Here is a 13,751-nt window from a genome sequence, read left to right as displayed (position 1 = left end):
GTTTAAAGACAAGGAGGAAAGAGGAAATTCAATTTGGCTAACGTGCTATATAAATGCATCAAAACTATTTTAAAACTCAGTTGTTTAGTCCTAAGAGACAAAGGGTCTACTGGGCAAGTAAAGTTCCACTGCTCATCTTACAGGGAATCATTTTAAGACGGCACCATTTCCTGATGGGAATAGGAAATAACAAATGCAGCTCCTCGTGAGTGGTATGATGGTTGCACAATGATGTGAACGTAGTTAATGTCATTGAACTGTATGCTTTAGAATGGTTAAGATGGCAAATTTTATGTTATCTGTATTTACCATAATTAAAAAAATTAAAAGCAAAGGTAAAGCATTAATCTGATAGTGAAGCTTCAGTTTCAGGAGAGAAAGATAATAATTGAGGTTCTAGTTTTCTAAAGCTACACAGGGTGACTGATAGGGACTGAGTGTGTGAAAGACTGAAATGCTGTGGCTGGAGATGCTGAGAAAGGGAAGAGGGGGATGGACAGAAGGCCGGAGACCCATGCACGACATCATCAGCGATGACCTACAGAAAGTGATCTCCCACAGGGAGCCACAGGTAATGCCAGTCTGGATATTTTGCAGGTCAGCTTTCTAAGAGGCATCGAGGATGATGTTTTTGGTTCTACTTCTGAAGTTGAACCAACTTGGATCAAATATCTTTATTAACTAAACAAGCTATACTGCTGGGTGTGGTGGCTCATGCCTGTAATCGCAGCACTTTGGGAGGCCAAGGCAGGCGGATCATGGGGTCAAGAGATCGAGACCATCCTGGCCAACATGGTGAAACCCCATCTCTACTAAAAATACAAAAATTAGCTGGGCGTGGTGGCACACACCTGTAGTCTCAGCTACTTGGGAGGCTGAGGCAGGAGAATCACTTGAGCCTGGGAGGCAGAGGTTGCAGTGAGCTGATATCATGTCACTGCACTCCAGCCTGGCAACAGAGCGAGACTCCATCTCAAAAAGAAAAAAAAAATCTATACAAGTTTGTCATTCAAAAGTTAGTAAATGCATGTCATCAAAAATAAAGAAAATAATTATTTTCTGAATCCTCTAGCTGAGGATTATGTAGTAACTTAGAACCCTTTTTATGATGGGCTTTGCATGAAATCTAGCAAGTATCATAAGAATATGAAGCCAGAAACCACAGTTAAATTTTGTAATTCTTTTTCAGATTAACTGGAAGTGGAATTTATATCTTTCATTTAAGGAATTTCTAAACACAGGAAACTCAATGCATTTTACCATCCAAAAGTGTTCGACATGCATAAGGAAATGGAGCATGAGGTTATATTATATATCAGTAAGTTCTACATTTGAATATTTTATCCAAAAGAAATCTGACTTAGGACATATGAATACATGCCTCTCCTCTGAAACTTTCAATTATGCTTTAAATTATTGCTATGCCTAATGTAAATTCAATTAACTTCCTTCCTTCCATTGTTTCCAAAGAGCTGTTTTTCTCTTTGTAGTTTTCACATAACTCTTCAGTGACACAAATGGAAAAATCTAGTTAACACATTATGAGCTATGATGTTCAATGCAACGAACTAAATCAACTTAAAAAAAGCCACCTACTGAATAGTATTAAATCATATATTTATAAAAATACAGCATCTTATTAGTGGTTTACCACATTAGTGGTTTACCACATTAGTGGTTTACGTCGGTCCATTTCCCACCTAATTTAATACAAATGACAATGGGAGCAGGAGGGTGAAGTCCCCAGAGTGGCAAAGGGTGATGGGAGTGGGGCTAGGGACTTGGTGCTCACCCTGCAAAAGCAGCCCTTTTATCGGTCACAGCCACTCCATTCCAACTGTGCTTGGATTTCCACATTGGGTATTACAGGAAGTAACGATGGAAGAGGCAAAAAAAATGTAATTCCACGGCTCATATTTTGCCCAAATCCTGTCTTTCCTCTCTCCACTTTCTAGTTTAATTAGCAATGGTTCCTATAAAGGCACAGAGCTAGGGATAACGGAAGCCAGGAGCTGGGGATGAAAGCAGTCAATAGATATTCTTGTTTGGTGGGAAGAATCTTTTAAGGAAAAAAGTTGGAAACCAGAAAGCATGAGTTTCCTTAAGGTAGAAGGCTCCAAGTTGATTCAAGAAGATAAAGAAGAGAGAAAAATGCAAAGGAAGATAAGAAACTCCACCTCATAGGTAGTGTGTGATCAACAAGAGGCTGTGGTTTCTTCTCTTTCAAAGATACATGGGCAGCGTGAGACCTTCTTAAATAGGATGGGATTAAATGGAGGACAGCTGGCTACTTTGAAAGGTACCAGGTACCATGCTACTGAGTTTGTCAAATAGGGATTGGTCAAGTGGCCAATGACTGCCTGTTGGGGCACTAGAGAAACAGCTAAAGACCTCTGGGACCAATCAGGTCATCTTCTTGATGTGTGAACCCTAGCATGTTCTTGAATGCCTAATTTTCCTTAAGAATGAAGGAGGTAGTTTTCCAGGAAGCTAGGTGAATCCACCAAAAGAATTGTAAAACATTCTATTAATAAATATCCACTGAATGCCAACTATACATCAGGAAGAGTCCTGAGAAGAAGACAAATGCCCCGATAAACCCACCCCTTTTGTAACTATGGAGAACCACAGGAGAGCAAGAAAAGAAAGCAGAGTACAGGAGTTAGCTGAGAAGGAGGCTGGGAAGGTTAACATGTGGCCTCAGTTTGGGGAGTCAAGACAGATCTGGGTCCATGTTTTGCCACTTACTGTCTTCTTGACACTGGCCACATTGTTTAACCTCTGAATCTTGGCTTCCTCAACTGCAAAACGGGGTAAATCATGCCTTTTTTGTAGGGCTGGTACATGTGAAGTCGCCTGTTGACACGGCCTCAAATGAGACCCTCACTGGTTATTGACAGACATGGCCTTTCAAGTGGTTTCACAGCACGCTCAGTTTCAGTCCAGTCTCCAGAGCTGTTGGAGCGACTTTCTAAAACTCGGATCTAAGAGCCTCACCCAAGAGAACTTTGAAAGCCTCTCAAGTCTACAAAACTACTGCTCTAGGAGTGATGCAAATGAAAATTCAGTTAACGCATCATGAACTGTACTATTTGAGGCAAAGAACCAAATCAACTCAAATGCAGCATCTTATGACACGTGGCCTCTGCCCCGCTGGTGACGGACACCCAGCAGAACATCAGTCTCTGTAGCACGAGTTTTATATAATATAGTTATCCCCTAGATCTGCTCTAAATACAGGCTCTAATTCCAAAAGGAAGGTGAAAACCATTAGCCTGCAAACAGTAGTTTAAACATAGTGTCATGTACCTGCCACACCCTACATGATTTGGCCCAAATTATTAACACAAACTCATTCCCACTTCTTTACTTCTGTCTCCAAACAACTAACCCCTTGATCACCTGCAACTATGCATTCAATGCTCTTGCCCTGGAATGTGTTCCCAAACCATCTTCACCTCATTTATTCCTATTTCTCAATACTTGTGTCAGTCAATGCCTTGCCTGTGTTTACAGGAGAGTCCTCAGGTGTGAAAACCATGATCATCTGTTTGCTTACTATCTTCTCTTCACCACCCAAGGCTGTAGGCTCCTTGGGGCAGAAGCCATGTCTTCTGTTTGTATCTGGGGCAGAAGCCACGTCTTCTGTTTGTATCTGGTTCCTATTACCATGCTTAGTGCCTAGTATCGTGCCTGACACAAAATAGATGCTCAGTAATTGTCTATTGCTTTAGCCGAAGGAAAGAAATACAGGCTGGAATGACTGATGTTTAGGTACATTTGTAAGCAGTTGGCAAAACATGTTCAAAAGGTATTAACTAAGGGATTGTTTTTTTAATTTTCAGAGAGGCATCTAGTGGTGTGCTGCAGGGATGTGGTGCTCTAGACTTGGTTAGCATCTTTATCAATGGCAATGATAAAAAGGGCATCCTCAATGAATAAGTGGAAGAATTGAAGGAGAGAAGGAAAGAAGGGAGAGTGAATAGACAGAACATTTGCTAAATGTGTAATTTTCATTATGTGTTGCATTTCACCTTTCCAACAACTGTACAGGACAGGTGCTGTTCTCCCCATTTTACGAAGCAGGAAATTGAAGCTCTGAAAGGGTAATTGAATAGGCCCACAAGGACACAGTTGGTAAAGGAAGGGCTTGAAATTTGAACCCACTCTATTACAAATTCTGCATGCAAAAGTTGAACTGTGATACTTATGAGATGTGTTTTTTGATAAAACACAAACCCCACTAAATGTACCCATGCAAGATGGAGGAAATATCATGCCTTGTCAACGTGTGTGAAAAATGGGCATTATTACTTTATAACTATTTTAAGTCCTACTAACTAGTGTTCTACCCTGCCATGACCAGGCCACTCCTGGGGCACTAAGTTTAATACTCAGGGCATTCAGGAGACTTATCCATTCACTGATCACCTTGGCTGCTTTTGCACCAAAATAGCAGAGTGGAGTAGTTGCAACAGAGCTGAAAATATTTACTATCTATCTGGTTCTTTACAGAAAATGTTTTCTGAGCCCTGATCTGAACCAATGTTTTCTTAACCTTGATTATACTCCTACCTCCTTAATTTTTTGTGTATGGCATCTTTGAAGTCTATTTACACTACTATTTACTTTGTAATTTTTTAAGTCAGTGTGGTACTTTTAAAAAAACTTAAACACTATTGTAACCTCATCCTAAGCAAATGATATCTTTGTAGTAACAGGTTTTATATGTAAATCATATAGGTTTATAACATGTTAAGATATATTTTTATATTTGTAATACATATATTTTCAATATTGATATATGCATAAGTGCATATAATATTCAATAAAATATTAAAACTAATAAAAGGTTGTCCTAAACTCATTTTCTGTACCACCAATGATGCAGATATCACGTTTTGGTTAAATGTTGGTCTAGCCCAGGCTTTTTCAACACAGGCATGACTGACATTTTGGGCCAGAAAATTCATTGCTTTGAGAGTTGTCCTGTGCATTGTAGTATACTTAGCAGTACCCCTGGCCTCCACCCACCGGATACCAGCAGCACTTCCTCCAACTGTGACAGCAAAAACAATCTTCAGACATTGCCAAATGTCCTCTGGGGGACGAAAATCATCTCAGATTAGGAGGCACTGGCCTAGAGTATCCACAGTGGCTTTGCTGCTTGCTACATTCTCAGCACTATACCATGTGAGTTCCTCAAAAGCCACGTAGGTATTAATTATCAGGAATCTGCAGCATTCGCTGAATGATGAAGAACTGTCCAGATCCTCTCACGTGAGTTCCTGACTTGTCAGGTCTGAGGCTGGCATTCTGGGGGCTGTACCAAGACGCTGATGCTCTTGGGGTTCTACTTACTCAGCTACTTGCACGCCTGCTTTCAGTTCCTGAGCTGTTACCTCATGAATGCAAGAGCTCCAAGCTGATGCTTGAGTGAAACAGGTTTTCTCATTCTGTTGCCCAGATCAGTGATTTACTGAATGACACTCAGTGGCCTGAGAGTCACATCTTCCAGAGTACCTGTCAACCTCCCTGAGGAATTGCTGACTCGTGTAATAAGATCTATTCTAGACCATTCACATCAAAATTCTTTGGCATTAAGCATTTAGTTGGCTTCAGATTCAAATGGACTTCATTGCACATGGGTTGTTTTCACCCTCCCTCTTCCTAAGGGCTAACTAGCTTCTAAAACCACAGGTAAACGTGAAGAATCTCATCCTAACCTCCGAGATGGAGCCTTTGTTCATTCTTTTTTTTTTTTTTTTTTTTTTTTTTTTTTTTTTTTTTTTTTGAGACAGAGCCTCACTCTGTCGCCCAGGCTGGAGTGCAGTGGCGCGATCTCGGCTTACTGCAACCTCTGCCTCCTGAGTTCAAGCAATTCTCTGCCTCAGCCTCCCAAGTAGCTCGGATTACAGGTGCCCACCATCAAGCCCAGCTAATTATTGTATTTTTAGTAGAGGCAGGGTTTCACCATCTTGGCCAGGCTGGTCTTGAATTCCCGACCTCGTGATCCACCTGCCTTGGCCTCCCAAAGTGCTGGAATTACAGGTATGAGCCACTGTGCCTGGCCACCTTTGTTCATTCTAACTGGATTATTACAGATGATGCCAGAAGTTAACATTTCTAAATGCTCACACTGTCCCATGTGTTGATTTACTTGAGCTTCACAAGGATCCTAAAAGATAGGTACTATTGTGATCTTCCCATTTTAGACGGGAAAACACAAAGGCACGTGGCCAAGGTCACACAACCAGAGGGATGCAGACATTGAATTCAGGCTGTCAGACTATAGGACCTGATCTACTGATGTCACTATACTACTGCCTATGTAGAGGCAGTGGTCCCCCAGTGGCTCCAAACCTTACTCTCCTTCCAGAACCTCCCCCTCCGCATCCACCCAGTCCACCCTCCATTCTGCTTTCAAACCGGTCTGATCATGTAATTCTCCTAATCAAAAGAGTCAGGAAAGGCCTCACTGTAAACTGGGTCAATGCCACCCTCTATAGCATGGACTAAGAGGTGCCTCACGATCTGACCCCCCAACTCCTTTCAATCTCATTTGTTATAATTCTTTACTGTCTCCCCAGTGTTCCAGCCACATCAGACCACGTGCCACTGCCCAAGTACACTGTGGACTTTCTTGCCTCCTCCCTCTGCTCCTGCAGTTGCTCCACCCCAGAACTCACCCTTCAGGTTTTGGCCTAGAAAGAGTATCCTGCCTATCCTTCAGGGATGGCTCAAATCTCATGTCATTTGAGCATCCTTTTCTGATTTTTAAAAATGGAAATCAGTCCCTTCTCTGCACATCCATAGCCTCTGTTCCCAGCTTGGTTACAGCATCTGCCACATTAGGTTATAATTACAGGTTAAGCATTTACCCCCACCCCCATTAACTGTGAGCCTCTCCAAGACAGAGGCTGATGATCTTCCTGCCTCAACCTCATCATGGCACGTGTGTTTGGAACTGATGGATAAGTTGATCAAATATTTGAATTGAAGTCACACGCAATCAGAGTACATCACATTACATTTCCAATTACTTAATTTGCTAAAATTAGGATCCCTGACCCTTAGATAGAGTCTTGCTGTTGTAGGGAAATTCTCTTTGTGAAAGGAGCATTAGGATTTTGGAAATAGTGCTCTAGAGTTCTTTTTCCTAAGAAGACAACTCAAGGAGCAAAGGCACAGAGATCTATGCAAGCAAGAGCACGTTGGTATGGTGTGGCCTTCATTCCAGGACTGTGTGTGCACAGAAGAGGTAACAGAGAGAGCTTATGGTATTCCAGTTTCCAATTCTATACTCACAGGCCCTTAGCCCACTTCAATTCAGACTGTCCAAAGTTAGGCTGCTTTGTAAGGTGACGTCATTGAGCTTGATGAGATCTATACGGTTTCCTCTTATACTAACATCCTATAATGAATTTAAACAAAGACCAAAGGCCTTAAATTATTTTCCAGGGGAAAAACAGATGAATTTCTGCTCCCTGTCATCTAGGTAGCACTCAATAACGTCATTTTCTTGACAAACATAAGAGGGATAAACATGCAGAAACTAAAGAGCATTCCATGATGTTCACAGGATGTTGGACAGATGCACCATTTCAGAATATTTCCACAAAATGTCTTAAAGATACCAGTGGGTTCCACAGCTCAGGATGAAGGAGCAGGAGCATCTTTCAAAACAACCACACGGCTACCACAGATGGTCCTTTAGTGTCCCATGAAAGTGTGTTGTAAATGTTCATCACCTCATTTAATCGCCACAAAAACTTGCAGAGTTAAGAAGGGTATTGTTATTATCTTGATTTGCATGAATGGGCACATGAAGTCTCTGAGAACACAAGTGATCTCTCGGTGGTGATCACAGCAGGATGTGAAATCAGGTCTTCCCACCCAGGCCCTGTGTTCTTTCCATGAACCATGTTGCCTTCTCCTGGAGAATCAGCAAAGCCCATCATTTTTTCCATAGATGTATATGCTGACTATGAAATGCAATTTATACTGCAAATTTTAAAAACCATGGAATATAATATTTTTATAACAAAAAGCAAGGATAACAGATGTTCACACAATCCAGCTACTCTCTCGCTATGAATTTTGCTGTGAAGAGTCCCATGATGAGGGCTATTGTGGAACACGTAGGGAGGGGGTTTGAATTCTAGACTTGGGGATACAAGTTTTGTGTAAGTAGCACATGGCTGAGGGTGAGTAGGTGTGCAGAAAGAATAGGCGACAAGAGGGAGGGCAGAATAATTACCAGGCTGGATAATCCAGCCTTGCACAATGGAGCGCTGCTGATAAAAAGGGGCATGCGGTGGGTTTCGTGTCTATTGTGGCCACTTTAATGACACATCTCCTGGAGGATAGAGAGGCATCACCACCACACTCCTCCCATGACCCTGCATGATGGTTCTTCAGTGCCCTGTCCCCACCTGACATCATATTACATATTCATAGGCTTATTACCTGTTGCTCCCACCAATGAGTAAGCTCACAAGGATGAGGATGTTGTTTCGTCCTTATTTTCCCCTAGAGGATGGAACAGCTTAAATGAACAGAAAAGAATGAACAGAAGTATCCCTAAAACAGAAAGCTTGCTATTTACACAACACTGAAAAGAGATGTATTTGGAAAGCTAAGAGGAAAATGGCAGTCCCAAATCGATAAAAGGCACACATTTAAAACTGCCTTCCTCTCATCACATCTACAGGACACCTTAGAGAGGTGAAAAGCTGTACTCTCTTCCCCTGGTCTTGTTCACACCAAGAATGACCTTTACCAAGCCTTCTTCTTGGAAAACTCAACTCTTCCCTTTGACTCTAGGAGATGCATAGGTTGAGAGCCTGGGCAGATAACCATTTCTGTCTCCCTTCCCTTTTTCTACCATTTCTTTTCTTTTCTTTTTTAATAGCTCATTGCAGCCTTGGACCTTTGGGCTCAAGCAATCCTCCTGCCTCAGTCTCTTGAGTAGCTGGGACTAACAGGTGCATGTCACTGCACCTGGCTAATTTTTTGATTTTTTTTTGTAGAGATGGGGTCTCGCTATGTCGCCCAGACTGGTCTCAAACTCCTGGGCTCCCGAAGTTGTTAGGATTACAGGAGTGAGCCACCGTGCCTGGACTTTACCTACCATTTTCAATGGCTGAATGTTTTTAAGGGATCTCTAGACTTCAAAAGTGAAGAGACTGACTCACCTTTCATGTTCATTACTGGATAAGGGTAAGGCCCAGACCTTACTTTCAGTCATTCATACAGGAATGAATGCCAAGACATCTACCGTGAGTCCAGGTCATTGTAAGAGTCAGTCCCTTTTCAAGGGAGCTTTGTAATAGTCACTTTATCTCCATTCCATAGTACAGGCTGATGAGTAGGAAATCACTGTGACCCATCCACGGGAGGGGAATAACTGGCTGGCAAACACCTTTGAAACTCTTGTAGGGAATCAAGTGCAGGTCATAAAATTGAAAATCACTGTCTCTTTTAAATCCTTAATCTTTCTCTAAAATAGCTGGGATCCATTTCACTATCATTTCTAAAGAAAAACATGTAATAAAGGGAATATTGCTTTCTGGTATCTGATTTTAAATGCATCCATTGTTTAAAAAAAAAAAAGACATCATTCTCCTCAAAGGACAGAGAAAATTTATAATCTACAAATATGACACTGAAAACCAAATTAAACTTCAACAGGAACAGCTTTTGTAATTTAGTCTGCACGGGTTAGGAAGAGAGTTTTCAGAGGGGAGAGAGAACAATCAGCCACTTTCCTCCTGGAGACCAAAAATGTGTGAGAAATTGTGCTGCAGATTGCAGTGCCTGAGGCTGAAAAATAGCAGAAATAACCACTGTAGCCCAAGAAAATAGTTAATCAGCTTCTTTTTAGGAAAGCAGGCATACATTGTGTGGTGTATCATGGCCTAGGATTGGCCTTCTAAGATAAGACACGTAACATTAAAGCTTTTGTTTTTTGTTGAACTTTAGTCAGCAGGAAACTATGCTGTTCTATATATAGACGAGGGTACTGAGCCTTCCTGAATAGAAAACGTATTTTGAGGTTTTTTTTTTTTCCAGCAGTGGTAATGGATTTAAATTAATTTGTTCATAGTCTCTGTCCTTTCAGGGACCAATGACCCACATTTCTGAAATACTGTCTGGGATTGGGATGTGATGAACAAAACCGTAAGACACACAGAGTTTGACCAACAGCCCATCCCTCCCAGCACTCTCTATTTCTGATGGAGAAACCAGTGGTGGCTTTTCTATTTGACTTTGTCCCTAGACGCTGATGGGTGTTCTAGCATGCTTGGTTGAGCATGGGTACTAAAAAGGCAGGACACAGAGTCAGCAGGACTGTGTAAGTCCCATCTGGACCATTCGCTAACCCAGTCTCTTGGTCTTTGGCTCCTCTTCAGTTAAATGGAGAGACCTAGGTGCCCACCTCACAGGCAGTTGCGAAATTAGAAGGCAATGCTGGTGCAGTGTGCTTCCTGGACATCAACGCTGAGAGCTGCTGTTTTAACTAGGAGTGCATGTCAACACCAACAATTTATCATAAATTAGTCATTATAGATACTACCCGCTAATTTATTAAAAAATTTCCTTTAGTATTTTAATAGTTTTGATTCACAAAACTTTCTGGACAACAGTTTCTAAGATCAAATAATCAATATTTGTGCACTGGAAAAGGGCAGGATTTCTATTGAAGGAAACAAAAAAAAAATCAAAAGCAGATTCACTTTCTTTTGAAAATATACTTCCTTTTTTTTTTCATCTTCTTAGCCTGAAAAAGGTGTTAATGGTTTGTACAGTCTCATTTTAACTTTCCTTAAAGTTAAACAATTAACTTAGGAAATTGGTTAAACAATTTCCTTGCCAACCTTATAGGGGAGGACGGGTCTTGCTCATAATGACATTATTTTGCACTAAAACCACATCCTGTACCTTGGAATAGCAGTTAAATCTGAAAAACAACATGTACGTGTAGCCAATTAAAGATGATAAGTATAGGTTTTAAAAGCAAATAACTGACCTAAAGTAAGAGATTGACAGTGCTGGCTTCCAAGGGGCAAGGACAAATGTCTAACTGGAATTGTGTGAGATGTTGAAGAGATGATCATCACCATAAGAAGAGAATCTTTCCCTGGAAACATATTTCATTAACAGTGTAGGCCATTTGTTATGTCATGAAGAAACACGGAACTTCACAGCAACACCACTTCACAAGCAAATAACACCTAGGTATTCAGAGTTTCATTCTTGCTGAGGCACTGATGCACATCTGTGTATTATCAGGGAACACCCTAATTAGCAGGTGAAACATTACACACATAAGCCAATACAATAATTATGTTAGACTGTTAAGGCTAAAAGAAACCCTAGGGATCATCTAGTTTAGCAGCCAGAATTATTCTTTAGAATTTCCTGTGACCTTTGAGGCAACATGAAGAAAAGTAATTGTCACCATGAAATGTATTTATCCAAGGATTATAAATTGTATTACACTCTTTGAAAGGCCTAAAAATAATCATGGGATAATAGAATTCTAGAGCTTGGAGGGATTTCAGAGTCTACTGATTTCAATTTCTTCTGTCCAATGTAAAAACTATTCTTTTTCAATATTCTTGACAAATTAATCTCCAGCTAATATGTAAATGCAAAAAGGGGACATTATAAGAAATAATAAACTATTTGTATGAACTTATCAATGTCATTATTTTAAAGGAAAGATTGCTTTGTCATTCTGTGCCTATTACAATGCTTGGCATGCAGTGATCAATGGGTGTTGCTAAGAGTTCAAGATGATTCTGGAACTTTCCTGCATCTAGTTGACCATCCAGATTGGACTGGCTTATCCAAGCTAACAAAGATGTACATCAAATATGCCAGCAGAGGTAAAGCCATTCTATTTCTCCAAAATTTCACATGAGAGTTAACCTACTTCAATATATCTAATCTGCAGTTACAGAGTTGAACATGTCCTTAGCAGCTGATCCCACTTGTATGTTTTTTCTCTACATAAATACATGAGTAAACCATTTGGGACTCCTGTTGGCCTGATTTTTATTAAAAGTCTTCGGTGTCCTCTCTGTTGGTTCTTCCTTATATCTGATTACAATGTTATGTCATCAATCTCATTCTCTATGCTATGTCTTCTAAAACCCTGGAGAATAAATGCCAACTTCCTTTTCTTATTAAAAACCTCATTCGCTATCTGGAGATAGTATATCACCCTTTCCTCTAATCTGCCTAAATGTTCTCTCATTCCCTTTCTCCTTTCCATCTGGTTATTCCTTCTTTTAGCTTTTAGTTTAAATGCAGTTCTTCAGAGAAGACAACTCCGAATTTCATAGACCAGTTGACATTCCTGTTGCCCATTCTTCTCCTTCCCTGTACTCTCATGGGTACTGATCTGCCCAGTCTATTCTCCCAGCAGGTTCTAAGCTGCACTGAGGGTATCTTCTGTATTTTATTCACTGTTACATCCCCGGTGCCAAGCACGGAGCCTGGTCTAGAAAATGCACTGAGCAAAGAATTGGTGGATCTTCTGTTTGCTAAGCAAACACAGGTACCATCCTTTCTTTTCACAGGGCCTGTTTTCATTCAAGATTTACAAGTCAGTAATTGCCTGAAATGTTTTCCTGGCAAATATCAGAGCTTTCTTCATCTAGCTGCTCAGGGACTTTGGACAGGAAGAGGTAGATAAAGAATGAATTTATTAGAAACGTATTTACTTTTTCATTTATAAGGCCCATAGGTGGCAATTTCCATCAGAACTGAATGTATGGTACTTAAAATTTTCCTAAACTAAAACTCACTGGGTGTAAATAAGGCATCATTAAAAATATCTACTGATATTTTGCATCAGTTGATAGCATGCATGAATGATACTAGTAACAAAAACTCATTCATATTTTGCCTTTTTAGATCTAACTCAGAGATTTCAATTATTCTTCCCATGTGAACTCACCTGGTCTACCAACACACTCCTTCCTCTAATCCATCTAGGATGTACCTGCATTGCCTTTCTCCTCCTTACATGATTGCTCCTATTTTTGAGGTCTCAGCATAAAATGCTGGAAGTTAACTTTCAGGTTTAGTTTGAGGACACTGGATAGAGCTGGACTATCAAATACGATTCCCTACACCTTAGCAATCTTAGCATCCCTACCTTAGCTGAGGATGATAACCTCTCTCCCATTTTATCATTCATTAAAGATTTGCTCCAAGAGAATTAATAAGAAGGAAAAATGTACTTCAATGACAGCTTAGGTTCATAATCAGAATTATAGTATCTGGAGATCTAGTTTGATATTACCAGACATGACAAGCAAAGACCTAGGTTTAACTTGAAGGGAGGAACTTTGTACGTTGCTTCTAACATTAAACACAACACAACAGGAATGGCCCAACTGGGGAAGCAGGAGTGGATCCACACAAAAGCCTGTTTCTTTTCTTCCTTTGTTTTTTTTCAGGGGAAAGCACGAACACAGTCCCCCACTACCACAAATTATGCAGTCAAGTTTCCCAGATTTGGGAAAGTCACAGGGGTCAGCACATACGGAGTGCAATGAATAAGCCTGCCTGGGAAAACGACCTTTGTGATCATGTATCTCCACTGCCAGATAAGTATGCAAAAACCTGTTTCTATAATTGAGACAGTTTATAACAAAACATTGATCGTAATAGTAAGATATTTTTCTATTTCAAAGGTTAGAGTAACTTTTAATGAAACCCACTCCATAAATAGT

At 40.5% G+C, this 13,751-nt stretch overlaps 1 protein-coding gene, 1 long non-coding RNA gene and 1 other non-coding gene across 23 annotated transcripts in view; 1 reads left to right on the top strand and 2 right to left on the bottom strand.

The window, feature by feature from the left end:
- PHACTR1 (phosphatase and actin regulator 1) overlaps nucleotides 1-13,751 on the bottom strand; it is a 570,508-nt gene that overhangs the window by 58,414 nt on the left and 498,343 nt on the right. The gene's annotated exons all lie outside the window — the stretch shown is intronic.
- Nucleotides 7-3,578, top strand: LOC103222148 (uncharacterized). The gene is made up of 3 exons (XR_005242853.2): nucleotides 7-571; nucleotides 1,190-1,318; nucleotides 2,836-3,578. It is a non-coding gene; the product is annotated as an uncharacterized lncRNA (long non-coding RNA).
- Nucleotides 13,473-13,633, bottom strand: LOC119626879 (U1 spliceosomal RNA). The gene has a single exon (XR_005243070.1). It is a non-coding gene; the product is annotated as a U1 spliceosomal RNA (small nuclear RNA).

Source organism: Chlorocebus sabaeus, chromosome 17 (genome assembly GCF_047675955.1).
Source record: "Chlorocebus sabaeus isolate Y175 chromosome 17, mChlSab1.0.hap1, whole genome shotgun sequence".
Classification (NCBI taxonomy): domain Eukaryota; kingdom Metazoa; phylum Chordata; class Mammalia; order Primates; family Cercopithecidae; genus Chlorocebus; species Chlorocebus sabaeus.
The sequence above is the reverse complement of the archived record's forward strand: the minus strand, read 5'-3'. Positions and strand labels throughout refer to the sequence as shown.